The sequence below is a fragment of the Mauremys reevesii genome, unplaced genomic scaffold (assembly GCF_016161935.1).
Source record: "Mauremys reevesii isolate NIE-2019 unplaced genomic scaffold, ASM1616193v1 Contig4, whole genome shotgun sequence".
Taxonomy (NCBI): domain Eukaryota; kingdom Metazoa; phylum Chordata; order Testudines; family Geoemydidae; genus Mauremys; species Mauremys reevesii.
In genome coordinates, this window is record NW_024100851.1 from 637,886 (window position 1) to 664,682 (window position 26,797).

The following is a 26,797-nucleotide window of genomic DNA, read 5'->3' on the forward strand; positions in this document are numbered from 1 at the left end:
CGCCCCTCCGCTCGGGCCCCGCCCCCTGCCCGCCCGGGCCGCCACTCTTGCCTGCCCTGTAGTGGTAGCCGGGTCCCGTCCCGGGAAGCCAGGCCAGCAGAGAGACGACGTGGCCCACCTGCTGCTGGGGAAAGAGCACAGCTTACATTTGTTTCTCGCTTTCTCTCTCTCTCCCCACCGGAAGCTGGTCCAATACAAGAATGACCTCCCATCCCCTCGCAAAAAACCCACCTTTCCAAACAGTCCTTCTTTCCCAGCCCCCTAATTTTGCTTTCATACCCTGGGACCATCTCCTCTCTTTGTCTCCCCCACACCCCCCAGGTAAAGTAGAGATGGAGGCAACTTCAGCCACTGGAGACAGCCCCAGCGAGCGCTGCAGCCCGCCCCGGGGGACGGGGAGGTGTTTGCAGACAGAATACATATATTCCAGAATTCCAGCCCTGGGACACTGAGGAGGGGAGGAGTCAAAAATGCCCCCTTCAATTATTACCTCCTCTCCAGAGGTCAGGTGAGAATCTACCATCCTTTCTCCCCCCCAGCCCCTGTGCCAGGATCCCTCAAGCAGAGCCTGGAGTCCTGCCCCTGGCATCTGTACTATTGACAAAGACTAAGTGACAGGGACAAAACACTCAAATCCCGCCTGGGGCGAGGAGCCAGGTTTGCTCTTCAAATTCTGTCGTTGGTACATTTGCAGGCCTGGGAATGTCCCACAACAGCATTGAATGGGAAGCTGCCTGCAGAACAGTGACACTGCACAGAGCTCCTGTGGAGGAGGGGTGGGAATTAGTAACATTTTGAGGATCGTTTGGGAAATGAGCCTTTGCTGACAAGGTTTGTCTCTGGTCATATTTCACCTTCAGGTGTTATGTTGAGGGATCTTTAGTGTATTTTTGTGAGGTTAATAACTATCTCCTCGACTTAAAAATTGGTGTCACTTGATTTTTGCATCTCCCTGTGACAATACAACTGACACCTGTGGCTTTCTACAGGGGGTCATGATGTTACAGTTGGGAAATTCAGTCTCTGTACTTCTGCGGGGGGGTGTTGCTTTTTTACAGCTGCCTCAGGGCCAGGCACACCGGGCCGTTAGCTGCACCCACTGTCCTTGCCAGGGGCCCCTGCTGAACCCTGGGCGGCTGCACTGCCGTGCTGGGGTGACTCTGCAGGGGGAGAAGCTGCTGTGGAGCAATGTAGAGCAGGTGCAGGAAGGAGACGGGGTCACTATTCACATTCTGAACTGCACAATTTTCCAAATTTGGGAAAAGATAAATAGATTCATAGACTTAGGGTCAGAAGGGACCATTATGATCATCTAGTCTGACCTCCTGCACAAGGCAGGCCACAGAATCTCACCCATCCACTCCTGTAACAAACCCCTAACCTATGTCTGAGTTATTGAAGTCCTCAAATCGTGGCTTAAAGACCTCAAGGTGCAGGGAATCCTCCAGCAAGTGACCCGAGCCCCATGCTGCAGAGGAAGGCGAATATCCGAGAACAATTCTAGGGGAAGGTGAACGCAGAGCAATGACACTGGAGATGCCCAGACCTCCAATGGGGGCGGTGTGGAAATTAATAATGGGAAGATCATTTGCGAAATTAGTCGTCACTGACAAGATTTGTCTCTGTTCCTATTTCACGCTGTGGTGGTAGTTAGAGGAATCAGGACAGATTTTTTTACTATATTGATTAAACACTTAATTTTATTTAACCAAGCCAAAAACTTAATGTCACTTATTTTTTCTCTGTCCTAGCAAGAATGAATTGAATTTTGTGACTTTCTGGAAAGTGCAGCGAGATTAAATGTGGGGAATTCAGTCTCTGTGTTTGTGAGCTGATGTTTTCCTCTCACAGGTCAGTGCCTACATTGAAATACCAAGAGGGATCTAAGGGCTGGTGTACGCTGGGCACTGAACTGGCAGCGTGACGTCTCTTAGAGTGTGAAACCCACCCCCAACCCACAGAGTTAAGGTGACCTAAGCCCTCGTTAGATAGTGCTAAAGAAAAGGAAGAATTGTTCTGTTCATGTAGCTATTACAGGGATTGGAAAACCCTTCCAGTCATCTGCCTGCTCACTCCAGTGGCTGCCGGCCCCTCCGCATGGCAGGGTGGGGTGGGTCTGTGCCTCCACGCGCTGCCCCTGTCCCGAGCCCCTGCAGCTAATGGGACGCTGTGGGGGTGATGCCTGGGGGCAGCAGCACATGGAGGCCCCCCAGCCTGCCCTGCCTTGGAGCCCCAGGTAAGCGCCACACCCCTGACCCCCTTCCTGAGCCTGCACCCCCCACCCCCTTCCCACACACCCTCCCGCCTACCCCAATCTTCCTCCCACAGCCCACAACCCCACCCAGACCCCTGCTCCCCCTTCCTCCTGCCCCAGCCCAGAGCCTGCACCCAGCACCCAAACTCCATCCCAGAGCCTGCAGCCCAGACCCCCTCCCCAACCCAAACTCCCTCCCAGAGCCCAACCTCTCACCCCTTCTGCACCCAAAATCCCTCCAGAGCCTGCACCCCAATCCCCAGCCCCAGCCCAGGGCCTGCACCCTAGACCTCCTCCCCCCACCCAAACTCCCTCCCAGAGCCTTAGGCAGGTGAGGGGCAGAGGGGAGAGAGTTTTCCTGGGGGTGTAGTTAATCCACTTCCCAAGAGGTGGCAGCTATGTCACTGGGAGAAGCTATATCGGTGGGTGCGCAAGCTGTGGTGTTTGCCACATTTAGGAAGTTTAATCAAACCCCATTTTTAAAACCACCTGTGGTCTGGGAATGGCAAAGGAGCTCAATGAAGCAGGGTCTATCCTGCAAAGTCCTGGAGATCACAATTCTATATTCCTGTTGTCACGGGGGTATAGCTCAGTGATAGAGTGCTTCTTGCTGCTCACAGTGGTACTTGGTCAAACTCCTGTGTTCTCTTATAACCTTTTTTCTTTTTTTAAAAAAAGGAAAACATTTTCATTTCCATTCTCCATTATGTTCAGGAGCTCCTCTGTACGGGGGTGCTTGATATGAATGTAAACACTCAACATTTTGCTGTTCAATGCATAAAAACCTAGCGAAGCTGTCCATCAGCTGAAATCAGTTCCAATCCTCTAAGTGTCCAGTTTATGTTTTCATCAATTAAACAAAGGTATCATACGAATGTACATTTGCAGATCCCTCCTCTCCAGGAGCTGTGCTGTGCAGAAGAACAAGAACCACATCCAGCTGCAGTTGAGAAGTCTGATAACAAAAGAGCCAACAAATGTTCTGAGGGCTGGAGAAAAATGCCTTCTACTGAGCTATTGAACGAGCTCAACCTGTTTTGCTTATCAAAAGAAGATTGAAAGGTGACTTCATTGAAGTGTTGAAAGGCCTTAATGGAGAGAAAAGATTGGGTATGAAAGGGCTCTTTAATTGAGCAGAGAAAGGTATAACAAGACCCAATGGCTGGAAGGTGAAAAGAGACAAATTCATATTACAAATAAGACACAAATATTCAGCAGCCAGGATGATTCACCACAGGAACAAGCTATCAAGGAAAGTGATGGATTTGCCATCTCCTGATGTCATTTAATGAAGACTAGATGCCTTTCTAGAATGTATTTGCCCCAAAAGTAGCTATTGTGTCATATAGGAGGCCTGTGATATGCAGGGGGTCAGATTAGATGCTCTAATGGTCTCTTCTGGCCATAAAGTCGACTAATTTCTGAAAAACTGAGTGTAGCACTGGGAGAAGTGTCTGATGTTTTCCTGTCTAGCCGGCTTGCTGCCTAGAACGAACGCTTCTTGAGTGGGGTGATCCACAGGGAGTAGCTCAATCCTCCAAAGTGCCTGGCCAGGGGCAGGACATTAGCCCAGCAAGGGAGGGGTGTGGCAGTGACATCACAAAGGCTTTTTGCAGGACCTCAGACTATTGGTCAAAGGTGGTGGGGAGGTGGTGACCTCACAGAGAGATGCTGACATCAGCCAGGCAGGACAGGGGCGAGGGGCCAGGGAAACCTCAGAGAACCCTGTGGCTTTGCTTCAGCAAGTCTCCTTCTCCAGGTCTCTCTTTGAGGACAGAGAGAGTATTCCGGTTCAGGTACGTGAGCACCAGGAGGAACCTCTTTGGAGTTTTCTCCTTTCCTTTTCCTGATTTTACTAGAAAACAGCCATCCCAGTTTAGAAGGTAAGAGCCTCCTTGAGGTTTGAAACCTGTTCAGTCTGATCCATCTAGTGACAGATGAATTTTAGGCATGCAAAATACAAACTTAAGGAGGCATAATTTTATTCCGCACCTGGGATTTTGTCCTTTAGAATCACTGTGGTCATTAGAGTTTGTCCTTTTTGTTTCACCTTTTCCTCCATCCATCCCTTCCTCCTTTCTCTTTGTCTCTTGCTTCTTTTGTCCTTTCACGTGTTCCCCTCCCAACACCAGGAGCAGTGTGTGTGTGCGTGCGTGTGTGTGTGTGTGTTGCGGGGGAGTGCTCGACAGCTCCCATTGTGGGAGGCCCACCCAAAAATGTGAGGCTGAAATAGTGCTCGGGCAGTGATCCCCACTGGTGGCCTGGGCCATCCTTTGGGCTCTCTGGTGAGAACCCTCAGTCTCCCATCCTCAGTCTCTACCCTGATTGGCTGAGCAGAGGGTTATTGACAGGGAGGAGACTCAGGTCCTTGTTGTTCTCTTTTAAGACCAAGGAAATAAGTCAGAACCAGTCATATGTTTGATGAATTTTGCTGCTTTGCTGCATTAATGGTCTCTGAGCAGTTCATGATTCTCTCTAACATTGCAGTTCTCCTCAAATACTTGCTGAATAATTACTGTGCACTGTTGTTGGTCTGGAGCTCATCCGAGAGCACTTTATTCAGGTCATTCAATGTCTGAAATTCAAGATGTGATGGTTAGTTTGAAAATCAGGGCTCTTGGGTCCTATTCCCAACTCTGCCATGGGCTGGCTGTGTGACCTAAGACAAGTCAATTCTCTTTTCTCAGCCTTAGCTCCTCCCTCTTTCAAGTAGGGATAATAATGATCCGCTCCTACCTACCTCAACACACTCACTTTCTCTCCCCACACACACAAAGTCTCCACACTGCAGTTGAAAGGCAGCTGGCAATCTAGTAGGATGCCCACAAAACGATGGGAGAGAGAAATCTGCATCATTGAAAGTACAGCCATGGAGACACCACACACCAGCCTTCCCTAGCTGGCAAGAATCAAACTTCCACAGAAAACCCCCTATGGTGTCATAGCCCAGCTCCCTAAGCCCTCAGGCACAACCACTTAACACATGGATCTTTCTACACTCTGGTTCTGTTCTCACTGAAGGGTCATTTCCAATTGTTTGCTCAGACCAGCTTCCCCAGCACACTCACTGTTGTGCAGCTCTGTACATGTGGCCATGGCTGAGCAGCAAGAATTCCTGCCCTTTTCCCTACTGGCTGGAGCATGGCTAGAGTGTGTCTGTGGTTAATGATGTTACTGTAGATTGTTCATTCCCTGCCTTGGCAATTCAGACAGTCCCTTTTCCCAACATATTTCCAGCACATCAGTCTCTGGCTGGTGTCTCCTGGGCAGTGGAAAACATCCCTTGTTTGGTGCTGCCAAGGGGATCGTGCAGAGCTGAGACGTCCCTCGGCTTGGATCAAAGGGGGAGTTGGATGGCATTTATCACACAACCCTCCCTGCTCCCCAGAGCCCCATGGGGAGAATCTAGAGAAGGGGGATTCATTCCTCCCCTGCGCTCCCAGAAGAGCTGCTAGGGCTCCTTCCTGCCAGCTACTCACCCCTGGATACACCTTCAGCTCCTGGGAACTTTCTGCTCCAAAGGCTCCAGAGGCCTGGGGTGGGGAGGGTGTCACTGCACAGTCTGAAACACAAGGGAGGTTTCTGGAATTGAAGGAAGGAGCAGGAAATGGAGAGGAAAGAAACAGAGAGAAAACGCCTCTTCTCCCCTCCCCCTCCCAGCAAGAAATGTGACCAAGGACCAGCGTTAGGGGAAATGGTGCCCGGGGCAAAACTTGTACTTTGGCACTTCCCCATTGCCCCGGACGATCCGCCTCCCCGTTTACAGCTAGCTCCTGCACTCCCAACCCTTGTGCCTCCTTCACCCCTAACTCCTGCCCCCTCCTGTGCCCTAACCCCTACACTGTCGCCTTTGCCCTTAACTCCCACACTCCCCTCCGGTGCAGGGCCGACTCCAGACCCCAGCGCGCTAAGCGCGCGCTTGGGGCAGCATCCCGTGGGAGGGCGGCAGGCGGCTCCGGTGGACCTCCTGCAGACGTGCCTGCGGAGGGTCCCCCAGTCCCATGGCTTTGGTGGAGCATCCGCAGGCATGCCTGCGGGAGGTCCACTGGAGCCGCGGGACCAGCGGACCCTCTGCAGCCACGTCTGCAGGAGATGCACCGGAGCCGCGGGACCGGCGACCGCCAGAGCGTCCCCCGTGGCGTGCCGCCCTACTGGGGTGGCGCAAATCCTAGAGCCGCCCCTGCTCCTGTGCCAGCAGCCATTGCCCCTCTGCTGCACCCCCTTCATCCCTAACCCCTGCACCCCCTCCTGCACCCACGTGGGGACACTGACCTGTGTACATGGAGCCGCTGGCATTGCTGCCTGCTCCTCCCTGGGATGCTGCTCCTCCGGGCACCCCGAGGGGCTGCAGGGCGTGGGGAGGGGCGAGAAATGACATCATCCGAGCTCCCTGCATCCAGGTCACTTTCCTCAGCCGGGCTGCATCAGGGGAGGGCAGAGAGCAGCAGCTTCTGATGCTCCCCTCACAGCACAGCCCAGCTGGGGAAAGTGACCAGGACGCATGGAGCACATAGTGTTGCTCCTCGCTCCCCCCACCCTCTGTGGGGCCACGGAGGAGCATTGGGGCAGGGAGAGCAGTGAGCACCTTTGCACTGCCACACGGTGCCCTTTGACCCTCTGGAGCCCTGGGCGGCTGCCGGGGGGCCCCACCCCTAAGGCCGGCCAGGCTCCCCAGTACGAACAGCAGAGACACAGGGAGACTGGCCACCCACTGAGCAGAGGTAGCCTGGGCGGCTCGTAATGGAGGCTCGGGGGGCTCAGCCTCCCCAAACCTTGCGTCGCCCAGGGGGCAGTGGGGCCCATGACTAGGGGCCCTGGCCAAACTGGGCCCCCTGGAAAACTCTCCCCCATGTCGGCCCCAGGAGTGGAGGAGCTCCCACTCCCTGCTACGGCCCGGGGGCTGCAGCAGGGGCACAGAGCATCTCTGGTCTCGGGGCCACAGCGGGGCAGGGGTAAAGGAGTGACAGGGTGGGGCCAGTGGTGGAACAGAGGTGACAGTGGATGGGGCCATGGGTGGAAGGTGTGGAAGGGGGCAGAGCCACAGACAGTAACGGGGGGTCATGGTTCCAGTGCTGGGGCCCCACACTTGTTCTCCCTTCCCTGGGCTTTGGCATCACTAGCCCCTGCTTAGCGAGTAGGGTTCAGTGGTCCCCAAAATGTGGGGCATGACTCCTAGGGGGACACAGAGGAACATTCATGGGGGCACCTCAGGGCCTGAGCCAGCCCCCATGGAGGGAGCAGCGCTCAGCCCCACTCTGTCCCAGCTCTTCCCCAACCCCACCCTCAGCCTGGGCCTCTGGCTCCCAGCTCGGCCTCGACCCCCTTACCCCTGTCTGCACCCCTCTCCCCAGCAAGCAACAGACCCACTCCCAGCCCCAGCCTCGACCCACTTACCACTTACCCGTTTCTCAACCGTGGCTTCTGAAGGTATGATGCTGCCCCGCGCAGGAATGTGCTGCGCCGCTTCACCCCTTCCCTCCCCCCCCCCGCACAAAGCGGCTGGTCGGGGCGGGGGCCGGGGGGGAAGCTCCTGCCGCCGAAATGCCCCACCCCCGGCACAGGGCAGGTCTGTGCGGGGCGGGTCCGGGCCGGGTCTGGCTCTGTCCGGGGACTCGATCGCTGTGTCCACCCCGCGGGGATGTTCCCGGCGCCCCTTGTTCGCTGGGGCTGTAACCCAACCCCCCTGCATCTGGGTGTGAGCGGGTCTGGGTGGGTCCGCCGGGCCCAGGCACCGGCTGCGTGTCACCCCCCGACTCCCGCTGCCCCCGGCCCCGCCCCCTCCCGGGTGAGCCCGGCTGTAAACACCGCAGACAGACTTGGCCTTCCCGCAAAGCCCTGCCCTGCCCCCCTCATTCCCTGCCCCTGCTCCCCCATACCCCCAAAGCTCTGTCCCTGCCCCCCCCCCGCCTGGTCACTGCCCACCCCCGTGCGGGGGCACCAGCGCTGTGCCGGGTCGTGATGGGAAATTGTCCAAGCTGGCCCAGGAGAGACGTGTGTGTCCCTGCTGCCCCCTGCTGGTGGGGCTGAGCCCTGCTCTGTGTGTGTGGTGGCTTTGCAGGATTTTGTATCCTGCAGCAAGTGACACACACACACATTGACGCACAAAGGGACTCACACAATCCCAAGAACACTCACACACAACACACCCAGAGGGGCATGCTAGCCCAACCCCCACAGAGAGAAACAATCACACCCCACAGCCACACTCTCAATCACACACACACACACCAGAATATTCGCAATCTTGCACAGAGACACAACTGCACACAGTTCACGCCCACTGCTCCCAACACAAGGACCTCCTGCCCCACACAGCCTGTGCCGAGGCCTGTGGAACTCACTGCCACTGGACAGCTACCAATGAGAATGATCCCCTCCTGCTGGATCATCTGCTTGGCCCCCCAATCCCTCTCGGGACGTGTGTGGCGTGGCTGGGGATTGTGCAATGGCCCAGCACCAGGCAATGCAGAACAGACACCACACGCCCTGCTCAGCCTCACCTGAGCTGCTCTCCAGGTGCATTGGAGCCCAGCACCCCACACCGTGGCACTCCTGCCCCACAGGGGGTGAGCTGCAGCCCCTGCCACACTCCGCAGAGGGGAGAAGGGTCAGGCCAGCCAGCCCTTGTAAGATGGGGAAATCACCATCGGGGTCAACGGTATGGGGGCTGTGACATATAGAGAAACGGTTGTTGCACTGGCAGAGGGCAGCAGAGCATGCGCACACACACACAATTGCAAACATACACAAACACATGCATGAATCCAGCCGCACACACACAATTGCTAATATACACAAACACCCGCACAAATCCAGCCAACACCAACACAAGTCTGGGAGCCAGGGGAGCAGAGCAGGCTGGGGCTGGGTCACTCCACTTCCCCCAGGAATTAGCCGGCCCCCCATGTCCCACGATGGCCTGGGGCCAGCCCCCTTCTGCTTCCCCCCATGCAGGCCTGCGGCCCCAGCCTGCTCTGCTCCCCTGGCTCCCAAGCTTGGGGGAGGGGGAACCGCCCCACAGCACTCGCCGGCGGCGTTGCTGGGAGCAAGGGCAGTGGACCAGGCTGGGGCTGGGTCACTCCACTTACCATGCAGTGAGTGCAGGGGCAGGGGCCATGGGAACGAGCCGGGCAGTCCCCCCTGCAGCAGCTCCCCTCCCCAGCTCACCTCCGCTCCACCTTCTCCCCTGAGCTCGCCACGTCTCCCGTCTCCCAGGCTTGTGGTGCCAATCAGCTGTTTAGTGCGGCAAGCCTGGGAGGGGAGGAGAATCAGAGCGGGGGCGTTGTGCTCAGGGGAGAAGACAGAGCAGAGGTGAACTGGGACAGGGAGCGGTTCACCTGCACGCTCCCACCCCTGTTACTTGCTGTGGGCAGCCCTCCCCCCGCACCTCCCAGCCCCCTGCCCCAGCTCACCTCCACTCCCCCACCTCCCCATAATGCGTTTTTTGGTGCCCCCAACCACTTGGCACCCTGGGCGGCCGACTAGTTCGCCTAGTGGTTGCACTGGCCCTGGCCACTGCCTATCAGCAGGATTCCCCCTCCTCCTCCTCAGTGAGAATAAATCTCCACACCTAGACAGCTGGTCCGTCCGTAGCACCACAATCCCCCATGCCTGAGCCTCCCTGCCAAAGCCCTGCACCTGGCTCCAGAGAATTAAGTCTCACGTGTCACTGGGAACTCGACTTCTTGTGCCCAAAGAGTCTCGGCCCCCCTCAGTAGCTGACCTGAGAAACACAGTGTCTGCAAAAGCAGCAAAGAGTCGTGTGGCACCTCACAGACTAACAGACGTATTGGAGCATGAGCTTTCGTGGCTGAATCCCCACTTTGTTGGATGTGTCAGTGTCGGCCTTTTCCAAAGAAGTGCCTGGAGGGCCTTTTTTTTCTGTGTAACCACGTGGCCTAATGGATAAGGTGTCTGACTTCGGATCAGGCAACTGAGGGTTTAAATCTTTTCGTGGTTGTGCTCGTGCAGTTTTACCATTGTGCTGAAAGTCCTGCTCCCTTCAGGGCTGGAACTTCTTCTTGGCGGCTCAGGCCAATGCTCTGGCCTGGAGGATGGAGACCCCAGCGACTGGTGACCTGGTGACCTGGTGACCCGGAGACGCAGCTCAGGAGTCACAGCCAGTTCTGGCCAGTGAGAGGACAATGGGCTGCGGGGAGAGGACCCAGTGACCAACCTGTTCCAGCCAGAGGGGGATGGAGAGGAGAGGAGGCCCAGGCAACCCTGTTTACCTGGAGAAAAGACAATGGACAGAGGCGGGGCCTGGGGCCGGGGATATCGGAGGCCCAGCTGGGGAGCAGGGGGACTCGGGGTGAGGGGAAGCAGGCAGAGCCCACCTGGCTGCAGGGGGACTGGGATGTGCTGGGCTGAGGGAGGCCAGGCCTGAGGCCCTGAGAGTTTCCTGTGCTGTGTTCAACTCTCAATAAACCCTCCTGTTTTATGCTGGCTGAGAGTCACTCCGGTCTAGAGAACAGGGGGCCTCAACCCCTTCGGGGGTGAGGAGGCCCAGGGGATCCAGAGCGCGTGGACTCCCTGATGGGGCCCATGGCGAGAGACAGACGTGCTAAGGCTCAGAGAGGTGCGGCTCCAGGAGGTGGAGAGGCCTGACCCCGGGAGAGAGTGGACCCCCACCAAGGGCTGTCGCACTGAAAGGGGCACCCCCCACGGACCGCACGGGGCCAAGAGTGGTCATGATCTGTGAGTCCATGACAGGCTGTGACATCACAAAGGCCTTTTGCAGGACCTCAGACTATTGGTCAAAGGTGGTGGGGAGGTGGTGACCTCACAGAGAGATGCTGACATCAGCCAGGCAGGACAGGGGTGAGGGGCCAGGGAAACCTCAGAGACCCCTGTGGCTTTGCTTCAGCAAATCTCCTTCTCCAGGTCTCTCTTTGAGGACTGAGAGAGTATTCGGCTTCACGGACGTGAGCGCCAGGAGGAACCTCTTTCGAGTTTTCTCCTTCCCTTTTAGTGATTTTACTAGAAAACATCCGTCCCTGTTTAGAAGGTAAGAGCCTCCTAGAGGGAAGGGGTGTCCTGGGGGTGTCACAGTTCAGATGCCGGTGGCCCCCCATGTAAGGAAGTTCCCGCCACCGGCTTTGTGTTCGCAGTGCGGGAGAGAGCAGCATCCACGGCAGTGATTTGCTCCTGGCTGCCGGAGCAGAGCAGCAGGCTCAGCTGTCAGGACTTCCCAGAGCGATTAAAGGGGAGGGGCCCATGGCTCTGTAGCAGGAATGCAGGGCAGGCGAGTTCACGGCGGGCATTGTGGGATACTGGAGGAGGCCAGTTATGGTGATATAATGAACAGCAGCATCTACACTGACACACAGGGTACGTCTACACTACGGGATTATTCTGAATTTACATAAACCGGTTTAGCAAAACAGATTGTATAAAACTGATTGCGTGCGGCCACACTAAACACATTAAATCGGTGGTGTGCGTCCACGGTCCGAGGCTAGCGTCGATTTCTGGAGCGTTGCACTGTGGGTAGCTATCCCGTAGCTATCCCATAGTTCCCGCAGCCTCCCCCCCCTCGTTGGAATTTCCGGGTTGAGATCCCAGTGCCTGATGGGGCAAAAATCATTTTCGCGGGTGGTTCTGGGTACAGCCTCACCCCTCCCTCCCTGAAAGCAGCAGACAACCGTTTCGCGCCTTTTTTGCTTGGTGAACTGTGCAGACGCCATAGCACAGCAAGCATGGACCCTGCTCAGCTCAATACCGCAATCGTGGATGTTTTAAACACCTCGCGCACTCTCGTGCAGTATATGCTGAACCAGGACCTTCGAACCGAGGCGAGTAAGAGGCGGATACGGCAGCGCGGCGATGACAGTGATGAGGACGTAGACACAGAATTCTCTCAAACCGCGGGCCCCTGCGCTTTGGAGATCCTGATGGTAATGGGGCAGATTCTATCCATTGAATGCCGATTTTGGGCCCGGGAAACAAGCACAGACTGGTGGGACCGCATTGTGTTGCAGGTGTGGGACGATTCCCAGTGGCTGTGAAACTTTCACATGCGTAAGGGCACTTTCATGGAACTTTGTGACTTGCTTGCCCCTGCCCTGAAATGCCATAATACCAAGATGAGAGCAGCCCTCACAGTTGAGAAGCGAGTGGCGATAGCCCTGTGGAAGCTTGCAACGCCAGACAGCTACCGGTCAGTCGGGAATCAATTTGGAGTTGGAAAATCTACTGTGGGGGCTGCTGTGATGCAAGTAGCCAAAGCAATCACTAAGCTGCTGCTACGAAAGGTTGTGACTCTGGGAAACGTGCAGGCCATAGTGGATGGCTTTGCTGCACTGGGATTCCCTAACTGTGGGGGTGCGATAGATGGAACCCATATCCCTATCTTGGCACCGGAGCGCCAGGGCATCCAGTACGTAAACCGGAAGGGGTACTTTTCAATGGTGCTGCAAGCACTGGTGGATCACAAGGGACGTTTCACCAACATCCACGTGGGATGGCCAGGGAGAGTTCATGACGCTCGCGTATTCAGAAGCACTACTCTGTTTAAACGGCTGCAGCAAGGGAATTACTTCCCAGACCAGAAAATAACAGTTGGGGATGTTGAAATGCCTGTCGTTATCCTGGGGGACCCAGCCTACCCCTTGATGCCATGGCTCATGAAGCCATACACAGGCAGCCTGGACAGTGGTCAGGATCTGTTCAATTACAGGCTGAGCAAGTGCAGAATGGTGGTGGAATGTGCATTTGGCCGTTTAAAGGCGCGCTGGCGCACATTACTGACTCGCTCAGACCTCAGCCAAACCAATGTCCCCTATGTTATTGCTGCTTGCTGTATTCTCCACAATCTCTGTGAGAGTAAGGGGGAGACCTTTATGGCGGGATGGGAGGCTGGGGCAAATCACCTGGCCGCTGATTATGCGCAGCCAGACACCAGGGAGATTAGAAGAGCACACCAGGAAGTGGTGCGCATCAGAGAAGCTTTGAAAACGAGCTTCATCAATGGCCAGGGTACACTGTGACTGCTGTGTTTGTTGATGAACACCCAACCCCCTTGATTGACTCAGTCCCTGTAAGCAACTCCCCCTCCCCCTTCGAGTACAGCTTACTTATGCAAATAAAGTCACTCTCATTTAAAAAGCATGAATTCTTTATTAATTCATTATAAAAAGAGGGAGAGAAGTAAGGGTGTGGTTTGGGAGGAGGATAGGAGGGATGGAGAAGGCCATTAAAAAAAATTCACAGTAACGACAGCCTTCTGGTTGGGCTGTCCACGGGGGTGGAGTGGGCGGGTGCACGGAGCCTCCCCCCACGCGTTCTTACACGTCTGGGTGAGGAGGATGTGGAACATGGTGAGGGTTGAGGGTGGTTATACAGGGGCTGCAGCGGCACTCTGTGATCCTGCTGCTGTTCCTGAAGCTCCACCAGATGCTGGAGCATGTCAGTTTGATCACGCAGCAGCCCCAGAGTTGCATCCTGCCACTGCTGATCTTCCTGCCGCCACTGCTGATTTTCCTGCTGGTCTTCCTGCCGCCACCTCTCATCTCCGGTGTCTTTCCTGTCCTCACGTTCACTGACATCTTTCCTGTAATTTGATACCACATCCTTCCACTCATTCAGATGAGCTCTTTCCTTGCGTGTAACTTCCATAATATCTGAGAACATTTCATCTCGCATCTTCTTTTTCCTCCGCCTTATCTGTGCTAGCCTTTGGGATGGAGGAGGGACACTTGAAAAATTTGCAGCTGCATGAGGGAGAGAAATATTTTAAAAGATACATTTTACAGAACAATGGTTATACTCTTTCACAGTGAACAGCACTATTCACCTTACATAGCACATGTGATTTCCCTACAAGGTCGCATTTTTCATCTTAATACTGAGTGCCTGCAGCTCTGGAGTTACAGATCTCACAGACACAGGTCCAGGCATCAGAATTCAGCTTGCATGCGGCCATGGTAAGCCACTGTCTTTCGGCTTCTGTAGTGATTTACCCCTCCCCCCAACGCATGGCTAATACCATGCTAGCTCCCTGCTAATCAACACCCTTCGCACCCCGCCACCCACTGCATGGCTGGTAGCTTAGGAAGATCCCCCCTGACCAAACACGAAAAAGATCATCGGCATTTCACTCCTCCCCTCCCCCCGCTTGGCTAAGTGCAGGAAAGTTTTTTTTTTAAGCTGCTGCAGTCCACGAACCCAGTAGGAAAATGGCCATCCCCCTTACTTAAATTCCTGATTTTTAACCAGGTTATCCTGAACGATATCACTTTGCTGAGGATCACACAGCGAGATAAAGAACGGATGCTTCTTGAATGCCAGCAGTCACCGGGACCATACGCTGCTATGCTTTGCCATGCAATGATACCTGATTACTTGCTACATGCATGGCGTGGTAAAGTTTCCTACCATGGTGGGTGGAACAAGGCTGCCTTGCCCAGAAACCTTCTGCAAAGGCTTCTGGAGTACCTCCAGGAGCGCTTCATCGAGATGCCCCGGAGGATTTCCGTTCAATTCCCGGACATGTTAACAAACTTTTCTAAGTAACTATACTGTCTGCGAATGCGTCCCAAGTCCTCAGGGCAAATCAATCATTAAAAAACGCTTGCTTAAAAAACAATGTTTGCTATTTGCAAAGGTTCACTCACCAGAGGTCCCTTCCATGGCGTCATTGTCTGGGATAGTTGCTTGTGAGGGCTGGGAGGAGGGTAATTCCGTCAGGGTGAGAAAAAGCTCCTGGCTGCTGGGGCTCATGGAGTGCTGTGTGCTCTCTGCTAGGTCGTCCTCCTCTTCTTCATCTTCATCTTCCCCGTCCGCAAAGTCCTCAGACATGGCAGAGATTACGACCCCCACCTCAGAATCCACGGTCAGGGGTGGGGTACTTGTGGCGCAGCCCCCTAAAATTGCATGCAGCTCAGCATAGAAGCGGCATGTTTTTCGACCTGCCCCGGACCTACCGTTTGCTTCTTTGGTTTTCTGGTAGGCTTGTCTGAGCTCCTTAACTTTCACTCTGCACTGCAGTGAGTCCCTGCTGTGGCCTTTATCCGTCATAGCCTTAGAAATTCTTTCAAATACTTTTTCATTTCATCTTTTGGAACGCAGTTCTGTTAGCACTGAATCCTCTCCCCATATAGCGATCAGATCCAGTACCTCCTGTGCAGTCCATGCTGGGGCTCTTTTTCGATTCTCAGGAGACTGCATTGTTACCTGTGCAGATGAGCTGTGCGTGGTCACCTGTGCTGATGAGCTCTCCACGCTGGGGAAGCAGGAAATGAATTTCAAAAGTTCGTGGGGCTTTTCCTGTCTACCTGGCCAGTGCATCAGAGTTCAGAGTGCTGTCCAGAGCAGTCACAGTGGTGCACTGTGGGATACCGCCCGGAGGCCAATACCGTCGATTTGTGGCCACACTAACCCTATTCCGATATGTTAATCCCGATATTAGCGCTACTCCTCTCCTCGGGGAGGAGTACAGAAACCGATTTAAAGAGCCATTAAAATTGATATAAGGTGCCTCCTAGTGTGGACGGGTGTGGCGTTAAATCGGTTTTATGCTCCTAAAACCGGTTTAAACGCCTAGTGTAGACCAGGCTTTAGAGACGCCGAGGACTGGAACTGATTTCAGCTGCTGGACAGCTCTGCTAGGTCTTTATTCATTTACACAGGAAAATGCTGAGAGTTTAAATTCATTTCAACCCCGCCACTCCCTGCCTTCAGCAAACTCCTGAACATACTGGAGATGGGTCTGGAAATCGATTTTCATTTGAAAAAGCTTTTTAAGGGAATCACTTGGATTGGAACTAGGAACCCATTATGCTGTAGGGAAACATTCACCCACTGAGCTATACTCTCAACAAAGAGTGTCATGTATAGCCCAGAGCAGGAACAGTTTTTAATGTGGGGGTTAGTAAACTTTATCTCTGTACAAACACCACAGCTTACAAACTCCCCACCCCCGCTCTGTGTCACCAGAGCACAACAACAACTCTCCTTGGAGCACACACAGCTCCCCAGCTCCCTGCCCGTCAGTCTCTCCAGCGTTGCTCCAATCCCTTAAAGCAGGGTCTCAACCTCAATTTACCTTAGGGCCAGGGCCAGTCCTCCAGTCCTCCCAGTGGGCCAATAATGTCACTCATACTGCCCAGAACCCGCCCCCCAAAACTCCGCCCCTCACCTGCCTAAAGCTCTGGGAGGGAGTTTGGGTGGGGGGAGGAGGCCTAGGGTGCAGGCCCTGGGCTGGGGATTGGGGTGCAGAAGGGGTGCAGGCTCTGGGGGGAGTTTGGGTGCAGAAGGGGTGAGAGGCTGGTCTCTGGGAGGGAGTTTGGGTGAGGGGAGGGGTTCTGGGGTGCAGGCTCTGGGGTGGAGTTTGGGTGCAGAAGGGGTGAGAGGCTGGTCTCTGGGAGGGAGTTTGGGTGGGGGAGGGGTTCTGGGGTGCAGGCTCTGGGAGGGAGTTTGGGTGGGGGAGGGGTTCTGGGGTGCAGGCTCTGGGATGGAGTTTGCAGCGCTGTAACAAGGGTGAGGCGAGTGAGGCACTTGCCTCGGGCGTGCAAAGTGGAGGGGCGCAGCTCTACCACGATCAGCGGCGCTTCGGCGGCAGCTCTACCACTGCCACTTCTTCGGCAGCAATTCGGCAGTGGGTCCTTCTCTCCAAGAGGGACTCAGGGACCCGCTGCCAAATTGCCACCGAAGGATGAATGAAGCGGCGGTGGCAATTCAGTGGCAGGTCCTTCCCTCCAACAGGGACTCAGGGACCTGGCGCCAAAGAGCCTGGAGCCGGCCCTTGCCTCGGGCACAAAAATTCCTTGTCATGGCTCTGGGAGTGTGGGTGCTGGGTGCCGGGGCGGGGCGGGGGCAGGGGGTGGGGGACCGGGAGGCGGGGTGGGGGTGCAGGCGCGGGGAGGGAGAGGGGGGCCGGCGGGCGGGGGGGGGTGGAGGGAGAGGGCACAGGCTGTGGGAGGGAGTTGGGGGCAGGCGTGTGTGGAGGGGGGTGCAGGCTCTGGGAGGGGGTCAGGAGTGCGGCGCTTCCCTGGGGCTCCAAGGTGGGGCAGGCTGGGGGGCCTCCATGTGCTGCTGCCCCCAGGCATCACCCCCACAGTGTCCCATTGGCTGCAGGGGCTCGGGACAGGGGCAGCGCGCGGAGGCACAGCCCCACCCTGCCCTGCCATGGGGAGGGGCCGGCAGCCACTGGAGCGAGCAGGCAGACGCTGCTCAGCTCCGCTGCACTGACGGGGCCCCTGGGCGGGGGGGAAAGCGCCTGGGGGCAGCAGGTGGGGCCAAGGGAGTGACCCAGTCCCAAAACTGCTGGAGCCGCACGGGCGAGACCTGGGAACCAGGACTGCCAGCCAGACAAACACCTTTAAGAGGAGGCGTCCCTCTCCCTGTCAAAAACTGATCTTCCTCCTTCAGTTCAGTGACAGCCTGAATTGTTCCTTATCCCGGCAGAGCCAGAGGACTGAAAGCAGCAACATCAAACCCCTGTGTAGCTCGCAGGAATGGACATAAACACTCCCTGGTGTCTGAGGAGATGTTCAGCTTTGCCCTTGGTCAACTACAAGGCCAAAGGGAAAGGAGGTGGCACCAAAGGGAAAGGAGAGTGAAACACGACACATCATAGTTATGCCCATGGTGGCTGCAAAATCTTTTTATGTACTTCCTCTTATCAGCAGTGTATTGTTTTCTCTGGAGTCTAGACCTTGACTATACCTTGGCCAAGAAATTTGTACCTTGATAAAATAATTGACTGCCCCTGTGAAGACAATGGACTTGACACCCACTGGGGTGTCCCTACACAGGTACAAGTACTAACAACAGTGGCTGCCTTTTAGCCATAGATTTTAATCAGGGCAATAAATACAAACCCCTGTTAAATCATTTCTCAGCCCGAGTCCTTCTCCCACATTCCCTAGAGCATTGGGCCACCATGTGGATGTTTCATTTCCTGCCTCAATTTCACACAGAGACACAATTTCCTTTGCACAGATCCATGAACAGCAAAATCTTCCTGTGTCTCTGGTCTGAGCCAGGGCATTTGATTTCAGTGAACCCTTCACTCCTGCACTGGCGATAGTCAGACAGCGGGATCATGGCACCTGCATCCCTGCCAGCGAGATATTGGCTCGGCTCTTTCTTTCTGCTGCTGTTGTTAGTCCATGAAACATCAAGGGTGGAATGCAAGGCTGAGTTCATGCACCAGCCCCCTCAAAATATTTCAGTGCCCCAGAGAAATCCTGCCCCCAGCTATTGGAACGATGTGCTGGAGATTTGACTAGGAAAGGGACTGTCTGAATTGTCAGAGTGGGGAATGAACAACAATATTCAGCAATGTCATTCACACAAACACACTCTCATCCTGCTCCAGCTGGAAGGGAAATGGGCAGGAATTCTCGCTGTTCACCCAAGGACACAAGTACACTAATGCACAGCCGTGAGTGTGCTGGGGAAGCTGGTCTGAGCAATTTGAAGTGACAATTCAGTGAGAACAGAATCATCATGTAATAGAACAGTTCTATATCAAGTAGTTATGGCCAAGTCATTAAGGGAATGGGTTAGGCATCTATTGGGGTCACCCTGCACAAGTTCAAATCCTGCCAACTATGCAGGCACTGTACTGTTGTTATTATTACTCTAGTCTTAGTGCCTGAGCATCCAGAGTGCAAAGTGGAACCAGATCTACTTTCACTCTGTCTACACTTAAAAGGCTGCTGTGGCACTGCTATAGCACTTTGGAGTAGACAGTGACTGGAGGGGTTTTCCCATCCCTGTAAGAGCTCCATGGGCAGAACAATTCTTCCTTTTATTTAGCACTATCTAACCAGGGCTTAGGTCACCTTAACTATATGGGTTGGGGGGGTCACACCCTGAGAGACGTCACTCTGCCAGTTCAGTGCCCAGCGTACACCAGCCCTTAGATCCCTCTTGGTATTTCAATGCAGGCACTGACCTGTGAGAGGAAAACATCAGCTCACAAACACAGAGACTAAATTCCCCACATTTAATTTCGCTGCACTTTCCAGAAAGTCACAAAATTCAATTCATTCTTGCTAGGCCAGAGAAAAAATAAGGGGTCATTCAGTCCTTTGTAGAGAGCTTCAGTTTGTAGCAAAGTCCATCCAGAGGTATGAAGCAGGACTGAAGACAAGATGGAGGCGAGGCATCAGCCTTTTATAGTCTCTTGCCATGTAGTCTTTGTCCCAAGGACACTCTATACAGCACCTGGCATAGAAAAACCTTAAAGTTCTGTCCATAGGCAGGTCCCTGCAGACCTTGCTGAGTCACAAGGCATATCTGCCTTCTCTCAATGGGTCGATTGTACAGCTGATGGTCCTTAATGAGCCATCAAACAGGCTAGACAGAACTGACACCAACTTGTCTGGGGTGTTCCCCGGAAGCATAGCACAAGTTTGAAATATGGGCAGCATAGAGCCAATATTCATAACATCAACTACAAAAATGATACACATCTAGAGATAGCATCATTATAATCAGCCAATCAGAACCTCTCCATAGACCCCTTACACAACAACCTTCTACCATATTGGCTGAAAATATAGAACAGTGGTCGCAACAATGATCTATACAGTTATAGATTATGTCAATAACGTCACAGGAAGTGACACGGCATCAGTGAGACTGATACTGTAATGCTGCCTCCAGTTTTCGTGTCCTCATTTGAAAAATATGTTGTGAAATTGGAGCTGGGGCAGCAAAGAGCCACCAAATGTTCTGAGGGCTGGAGAAAAATGCCTTCTAGTGAGCTATTGAATGAGCTCAACCTGTTTAGCTTATCAAAAGAAGATTGAAAGGTGACTTCATGGAAGTGTTGAAGTGCCTTAATGGAGAGAAAATATTGGGTATTAAAGGTCTCTTTAATCGAGCAGAGAAAGGCATAACAAGACCCAATGGCTGGAAGGTGAAAAGAGACAAATTCATATTACAACTAAGGCACAAATATTCAACGGAGAGGATGATTCACCACAGGAACAAGCTACCAAGGAAAGTGGTGGATTCTCCATCTCTTGATGTCAATCAATGAAGACTAGATACCTTTCTGGAATGTGTTGCCCCCAAAAGTAGCTCTTGTGTCATACAGGAGGCCTGTGATATGCAGGGGGTCAGATTAGATGCTCTAATGGTCTCTTCTGGCCATAAAGTCGATTAATTTCTGAAAAACTTGAGTGTAGCATTGGGAGCAGCATCTGATGTTTTCCTGTCCAGCCGGCTTGCTTCCTAGAACGAACGCTCCTTGAGTGGGGTGATCCACAGGGAGTAGCTCAAACCTCCAAAGTGCCTGGCCAGGGGCAGGACATTAGCACAGCAAGGGAGGGGTGTGGCAGTGACATCACAAAGTCCTTTTGCAGGACCTCAGACTATTGGTCAAAGGTGGTGGGGAGGTGGTGACCTCACAGAGAGATGCTGACATCAGCCAGGCAGGACAGGGGTGAGGGGCCAGGGAAACCTCAGAGACCCCTGTGGCTTTGCTTCAGCAAGTCTCCTTCTCCAGGTCTCTCTTTGAGGACTGAGAGAGTATTTGGCTTCACGGACGTGAGCGCCAGGAGGAACCTCTTTCGAGTTTTCTCCTTCCCTTTCAGTGATTTTACAAGAAAACAGCCGACCTTGTTTAGAAGGTAAGAGCCTCCTCGAGGGAAGGGGTGTCATAGTGGCGTCACAGTTCGGATGCCGGTGCCCCCCCCAATGTATGGAAGTTCCCGCCACCCTGCTCTGTGTTCGCAGGGCGGGAGAGAGCAGCATCCATGGCAGTGATTTGCTCCTGGCTGCCGCAGCAGAGCAGCAGGCTCAGCTGTGAGAACTTCCCGGAGTGATGAAAGGGGAGGGGCCATGGCTCTGTAGCAGGAATGCAGGGCAGGCGAGTTCACGGCAGGCATTGTGGGATACTGGAGGAGGCCAGTTATGGTGATATAATGAACAGCAGCGTCTACTCTGTCACTTTAAGTTTGCTGCAAAAAGCTCTAGACCTCTCATCAAAGTCATTTTATTTTGTCAGCAAAACAGGGCAGTTTTGTCACCAGACGTGGCATTGCAGTGTGTACACCAGCCACAAGCTGCTGACTGAGGGAGCTTAGTGTGTTTTTCACACACCTGAGCAATATAATTCTGCTGAAATAACTTTGTAGTGCAGACCTGGCCAAAGATTGACTCACACACAGCTTGCAAGGAAAACCTCACCTGCTCCTCTGCTTTGCAGAATCCAAACACAAGCAAAGCTTGTCAGGTCCCGGTAGAGATGGCAGGGAGTCAGGTGTGGGCAGGGCCGGCTCTGGCTTTTTTGCCGCCCCAAGCAACAAAACAGCGGGGGAAAAAACGGCACGGCTGGAGCGGCAAAGCAGGGGTGTGGGGGGGCGGATACGGCGCAGCTGGAGCGGCAAAGTTGGGGGGGACAACACAAAAATGGGGGCTGGAGCAACAAAGCAGGGGGGTGGGGGGGAAAACACCGGCGCGGCCGGCAAAGCAGGGGAAAAACAAAACAAAAAACCCTCCATGGCGGCCAGAGCCAGTGGACTCCATGTGCTGCACAGTGCGCACCCGGTCTAGCGGGGAAGGGAGGGAGTGGGGAGAGAGAAGGGGGCGGCCAGCGCTCAGCGGGCACTCACCACGTGGCCCCGACCGCCACACTGCCTGGTACCCTCACTCCTTCTCTAGACTAACCAGTCCTAATATACTGTAACATGGTTATATTCCACCTCCTTCACTGGTCACACCCAACAAAATTAATTATACAGCAGACAGAAACAATCACAGACCCAGACAGAGACCATGCAAATAAACATACAAAACAATACAGAAGGGAGGATTTCACAACTATACATCTATACATATATCTATCTCTTCTGGCCATAAAGTCGACTAATTTCTGAAAAACTTGAGTGTAGCATTGGGAGCAGCATCTGATGTTTTCCTGTCACAGCAGGAAAGAAACAATCACAGAACCAGACAGAGACCATGCAAATAAACATACAAAACAATACAGAAGGGAGGATTTCACAATTACAGATATGCCTTGTGACCTTGCTGAGTCACAATAGACAGGGTTTTTCAGCTGTGTCTATTGATAAGTGAGTTCTTGCCAGACAGGATGCTACCAAACTAAGTTTCCCTTTCTCTGGAGGTGATGGAATATCAGGGCAGGATTGTATTCCTAACAGCCCAATAGCACCTTATTTCAGTGTGACTAGTTGGGAATGTGTGAATGTGACCAGACACTTCCCAGCTTATGGCTGCCTTTGCTGCTCAGCCGAAGAACCAGGCCTCAGACTGTCACAGTAAGAGAAGGCCATTACACAGACAGACAATGATTTTTTATTCTTTCTTTTATATCTTTATAACTAGCTAAGTGATAAAAATACACCTAAATTTTTAAAGTACAGGCCTCTGCAGACTGGCCTGAATCTCTGTATCCTAACAGTCCTCGAGGTCAGGCAGCCTCGGGGTAAGGGGGTGGGGACTCAGATCCTTCCACAGGCCAATTCCACCAGGGTCATGTATAAACCAGGGAAGTTTGCCACAATAGCCAGACCAGATGCCCCCTTTACACTTGTGCTCTGTCCTCATTGCTTCTCTGTCTCTCTTCCCCTCATCTCTGCTGCTCCTCCTCTGGGCTTTCTCAGCACCTGGCCCCACAGCGCTTCCTGCCAGCCAGAGACTGCGCTATCTGCACTTGCAGCCTGTCTCCTGCTTGCTAAGGAAAGGAACCTTTCCAGGAAATGGCCACAGCTTCTGGGAATCCCTGTGTGGCTGTGAACAGAGTTTGGCTCCTGGCACACAAGGCAACTTAAAAGCTGAGCGCCCAGACAGGGGCTTGAACCCTGGCCCCTCAGATTAAGAGCCTGATGCTCTACCACCTGAGCTACCTCGGCTTGTTAGGGAAGAGCTTCACCATTCACCACAAGAGTGATTATCCCAGTGTGCAGGCAAGAGTGAGCAGGCAGGCAAAAGAGAGGCAAAAAAAGTCCCAGGAACCCCTCCTCTTTTTCTGCACAGCCACTGCCTGTCAGCAGGATTCCTCCTCCTCCTCAGGGAGACTAAATCTCTGTGCCTAGACAGCCGGTCCATCCGCTGCACCTCAATCCCCCATGACCGAGCCTCCCTGCCAAAGCCCTGCACCTGGCCCCATACAGTTAAGTCTCACGTGTCGCTGGGAACTTAACTTCTTGTGCCCAGAGAGTCTCGGCCCCCTCAGCAGATGACCTGAGAAACACAGTGTCCAGCTTTTTCAAAGAAGTGTTTAGACCCACTCATCATGTGGCCTAAAGGATAAGGCATCTCCCTGTGGATCGGATGATTCAGGATTTGAGTCCCCTCGTGGTTGTGCTCACTTTGTGCTGCAAGTCCTGCTCCCTTCAGGGCTGGAACCTCTTCTTGGCCGCTCAGGCCAATGCTCCGGCTTCAGCTAGAGCCCCAGGAAGGAGTTGGGGGGTTGGGCATCACAAAGGCTGGGGCATGAGCCCCAGGGGCTTCCAGTCTCGCCTTTGCCCTTCCTGACTTGCCAAAGAAAATGGGCGGCTGCCCGGGCTAGCGTGTGGAGCAGTTTCCCTCTTCCAAGTGTACGCCTGTCCCTGTGTTTGAGGGGGGTTGCTACATAGCACCTTGGGAGCCTGGGTGTTTCTCTGCTTCTCACCACCTGGGGAAAAGCCTCTTGGGGTAAAATCTCCTGCCCCACTGAAAAAGTGAGCACCTGGAGTGGGAACGGTAAGAGGCCCCACCATGGGGGCTGGCCCTGCTTTCCTACCGTCTTCTGATGTTGGCCACAGAGCATCAGCAGCCGCCCCACATGCTGGTGACCTTCAGTGGGTGTTTGGCATGGCAGGGAGCAGCCTGGCTGGGTGTTTTTGTGCCTGTCTGAAGGCCACACGTAGGCATGGTCCTGCCCTCCTCTAGCGCTGACCTCAGTTGCTCTGTGGCTTTTAACCCTTCCCTTGGAGCTGTCAGCACCAGCTGCCTCTGCTCTAGGTGCACAGAGGAGGAGAGGTGTTGCTGGGTCACTTTTACAGATGCCCCTTCCCTGGTACTGCCCTTGCTCAGCTGCACAGAGGAGCTTCCATCCCCAATCCCTGCCTGTCACTGCCCAGCAGCCCTCTGGTGCCACTCCTGAGGGTCACCCTGCCTCACTCTCTTCCTGCTGTGTTGGGAAAGACAGCTCCCATCTCGCCTTGTTAAAGGTCAGGTGGGCCAACTAGGGGCAGAAGCCCCTTCTATGTTTTCCTACTGCAGAGCCCAAGCTCAGGGACTCACCTTGGGTGCAGGCACTGCTGTGCTCCCACAAAACAAGCCACCCCTGCACAAAGAGAGAGGAAAGGACCTGCCAAAGCCTGGGATTGAACCAGGGCCCTTTAGATTTTCAGTCTAATGCTCTCCCAACTGAGCTACTTTGGCACCTCCAAAACAGTATTTTCGCCTGTTGCTTCTCTGTCTGGGATGTTTTTGTCAGATGTTGCACACAAAAAGGACAGGAAAACGAACGGCTGCTCCACACCCCCACCGGAGGAACCCAACGCCCTTAGCTGTGGGGAGTAAGAAGCGCCGTTGGCTGACAGGGCCTGTCCCCGAGGAGCTGGAACAGCAGCTGCCGCCTCCCCCTCGGCTCCAGGCTGTGGGAAATGCTCATTGCCTGGCTGCATGGGCGGCTGCTGCTCCGTGCTCTGGAGAGCGTCTGTATTGCTCTGTCAACCCCCCATCTTCACTGAGCCAGTCTGGTAAGGTCCCAAGTGCCCCCTCCGGCCTGGCAGCTGAGAGTCTGTGCAAACATCAACCCCCCTGCCAGCCCCCACAGGCAGCAGCAGCGCCAGCCCCCCAGCACCACAGGGGCACTCAATGCACTTCCTGTGGGGAAATGGCTCCTTGGTGTCCAGCTGCTAGAGTGAGAGCCAGGGGAGAGCAGTGTCTGGCTCACCGTGGGGGAGAGAAGAGACCTGGTGAGTGCGGATCTCCCTCAGCCTCCCCCGCAATGCTGGTCAGTTGTATTGTCACTGTGATAGTCAGTGCTTCCCTTCAGGGCCGGCCCTAAAGGGGTGCAGGGCCCAGGACAAATCCCCCCCTTTCAACCCCAGGCCCTGTCCCCACTCCACCCCTTCCCCCAAGCCCCCACCCCTGTCCCATCTCTTCCCGGCTTGCACCTTCCTGCCCCATTCCTCTCCCTCTCCCACCTCTTACTGTCCCTTCTCCTCCCCCTCCCCGCCCAGCGCCTCCTGCACCCCACTGAACAGCTGATCACTGGCAGGTGGGAGGGGCTGAAGGGGAAGAGGAGGAGCTTGTCGGCAAGGCCTGTAGTGGGGTGGGGGAGCTGGCTGCCAGTGGGCGCTGAGCACCTATTTTTGCTCTGTTGGTTCTGCAGCCCCGTAGCTCCCATGGAGTCGCTGACTTGGCTCCTTTCACACCCTAGAGAGAGGAGCAGAACCAGGGCTATGGCTGATCTATGGGGCACCAGGTGAGTGGCAGAGGCTTCAGGTGCTAAGAGTTTGCCTGACCCCTCAGGGACACAGTGTGAGGGGTTGTCCCAGGCATCTCTATGAAAGGAGCAGAACAGAATTTACTTCGGGTGGGGAGAGAATTGAGAGTATCTCAGGGGGTTGTACAGAGGTGTTGCCCGGGTGAGGGACTGGCTAAAACACAGGCCTCGCTGTGAGCAGAATTTGACCCTGCGCAGGGGAACCCTATTGGATTTCGACTCCAACACCTTAACCACTCGGCCGTCAGCACAAAACTGTCCCAATGCTAGAGAAACTGGTAAAGAATCACAACGTCCAGGCTTGAAGTCATCTGAACTACAGGATTCCCACAGCAAACCTGGCTCCCAAAGCACAGGGGGGATTTGGGGTTTGTTCTCTTTGCTTAGCCATGTGCAGTAGCTCATGCTCCAATACGTCTGTTAGTCTATAAGGTGCCACAGGACTCTTTGCTGCTTTTACAGATCCAGACTAACACGGCCCCTCTGATACTCCTAGTGACACTCTCCAATGGATCCCCATCCTCCACCCACCGTGAGGTAGACAGGAGCGGATCATTATTATCCCTACTTGAAAGAGGGAGAAGCTAAGGCTGAGAAAGGAGAATTGACTTGTCTTAGGTCACACAGCCAGCCAGTGGCAGAGTTGGGAATAGGACCCAAGAGCCCTGATTTTCAAACTAACCATCACATCTTGAATTTCAGACATTGAATGACCTGAATAAAGTGCTCTCGGATGAGCTCCAGACCAACAACAGTGCACAGTAATTATTCAGCAAGGATTTGAGGAGAACTGCAATGTTAGAGAGAATCATGAACTGCTCAGAGACAATTAATGCAGAGAAGTAGCAAAATTCATCAAACATATGACTGGTTATGACTTATTTACTTGGGCTTAAAAGAGAACAACAAAGACCTGAATCTCCTCCCTGTCAATAACCCCCTGCTCAGCCAATCAGGGTAGAGACTGAGGACGGGAGGCTGAGGGTTCTCACCAGAGATCCCAAAGGATGGCCCAGGTCACCGGTGGGGATCACTGCCCGAGCACTATTTCAGCCTCACATTTTTGGGTGGACCTCCCACAGTGCGAGCTGCCGAGCACTCCCCCGCAACACACACGCACA

General features: G+C 54.2%; 2 non-coding genes across 2 annotated transcripts; both read right to left on the reverse strand.

Moving 5' to 3' along the window:
- Window positions 1-23,015: 23,015 nt before the first annotated feature.
- Window positions 23,016-23,088, reverse strand: TRNAK-CUU. The gene has a single exon. It is a non-coding gene; the product is annotated as a tRNA-Lys (tRNA).
- A 1,443-nt stretch (window positions 23,089-24,531) lies between these two features.
- On the reverse strand, window positions 24,532-24,604 carry TRNAF-GAA. The gene has a single exon. It is a non-coding gene; the product is annotated as a tRNA-Phe (tRNA).
- Window positions 24,605-26,797: the final 2,193 nt, after the last annotated feature.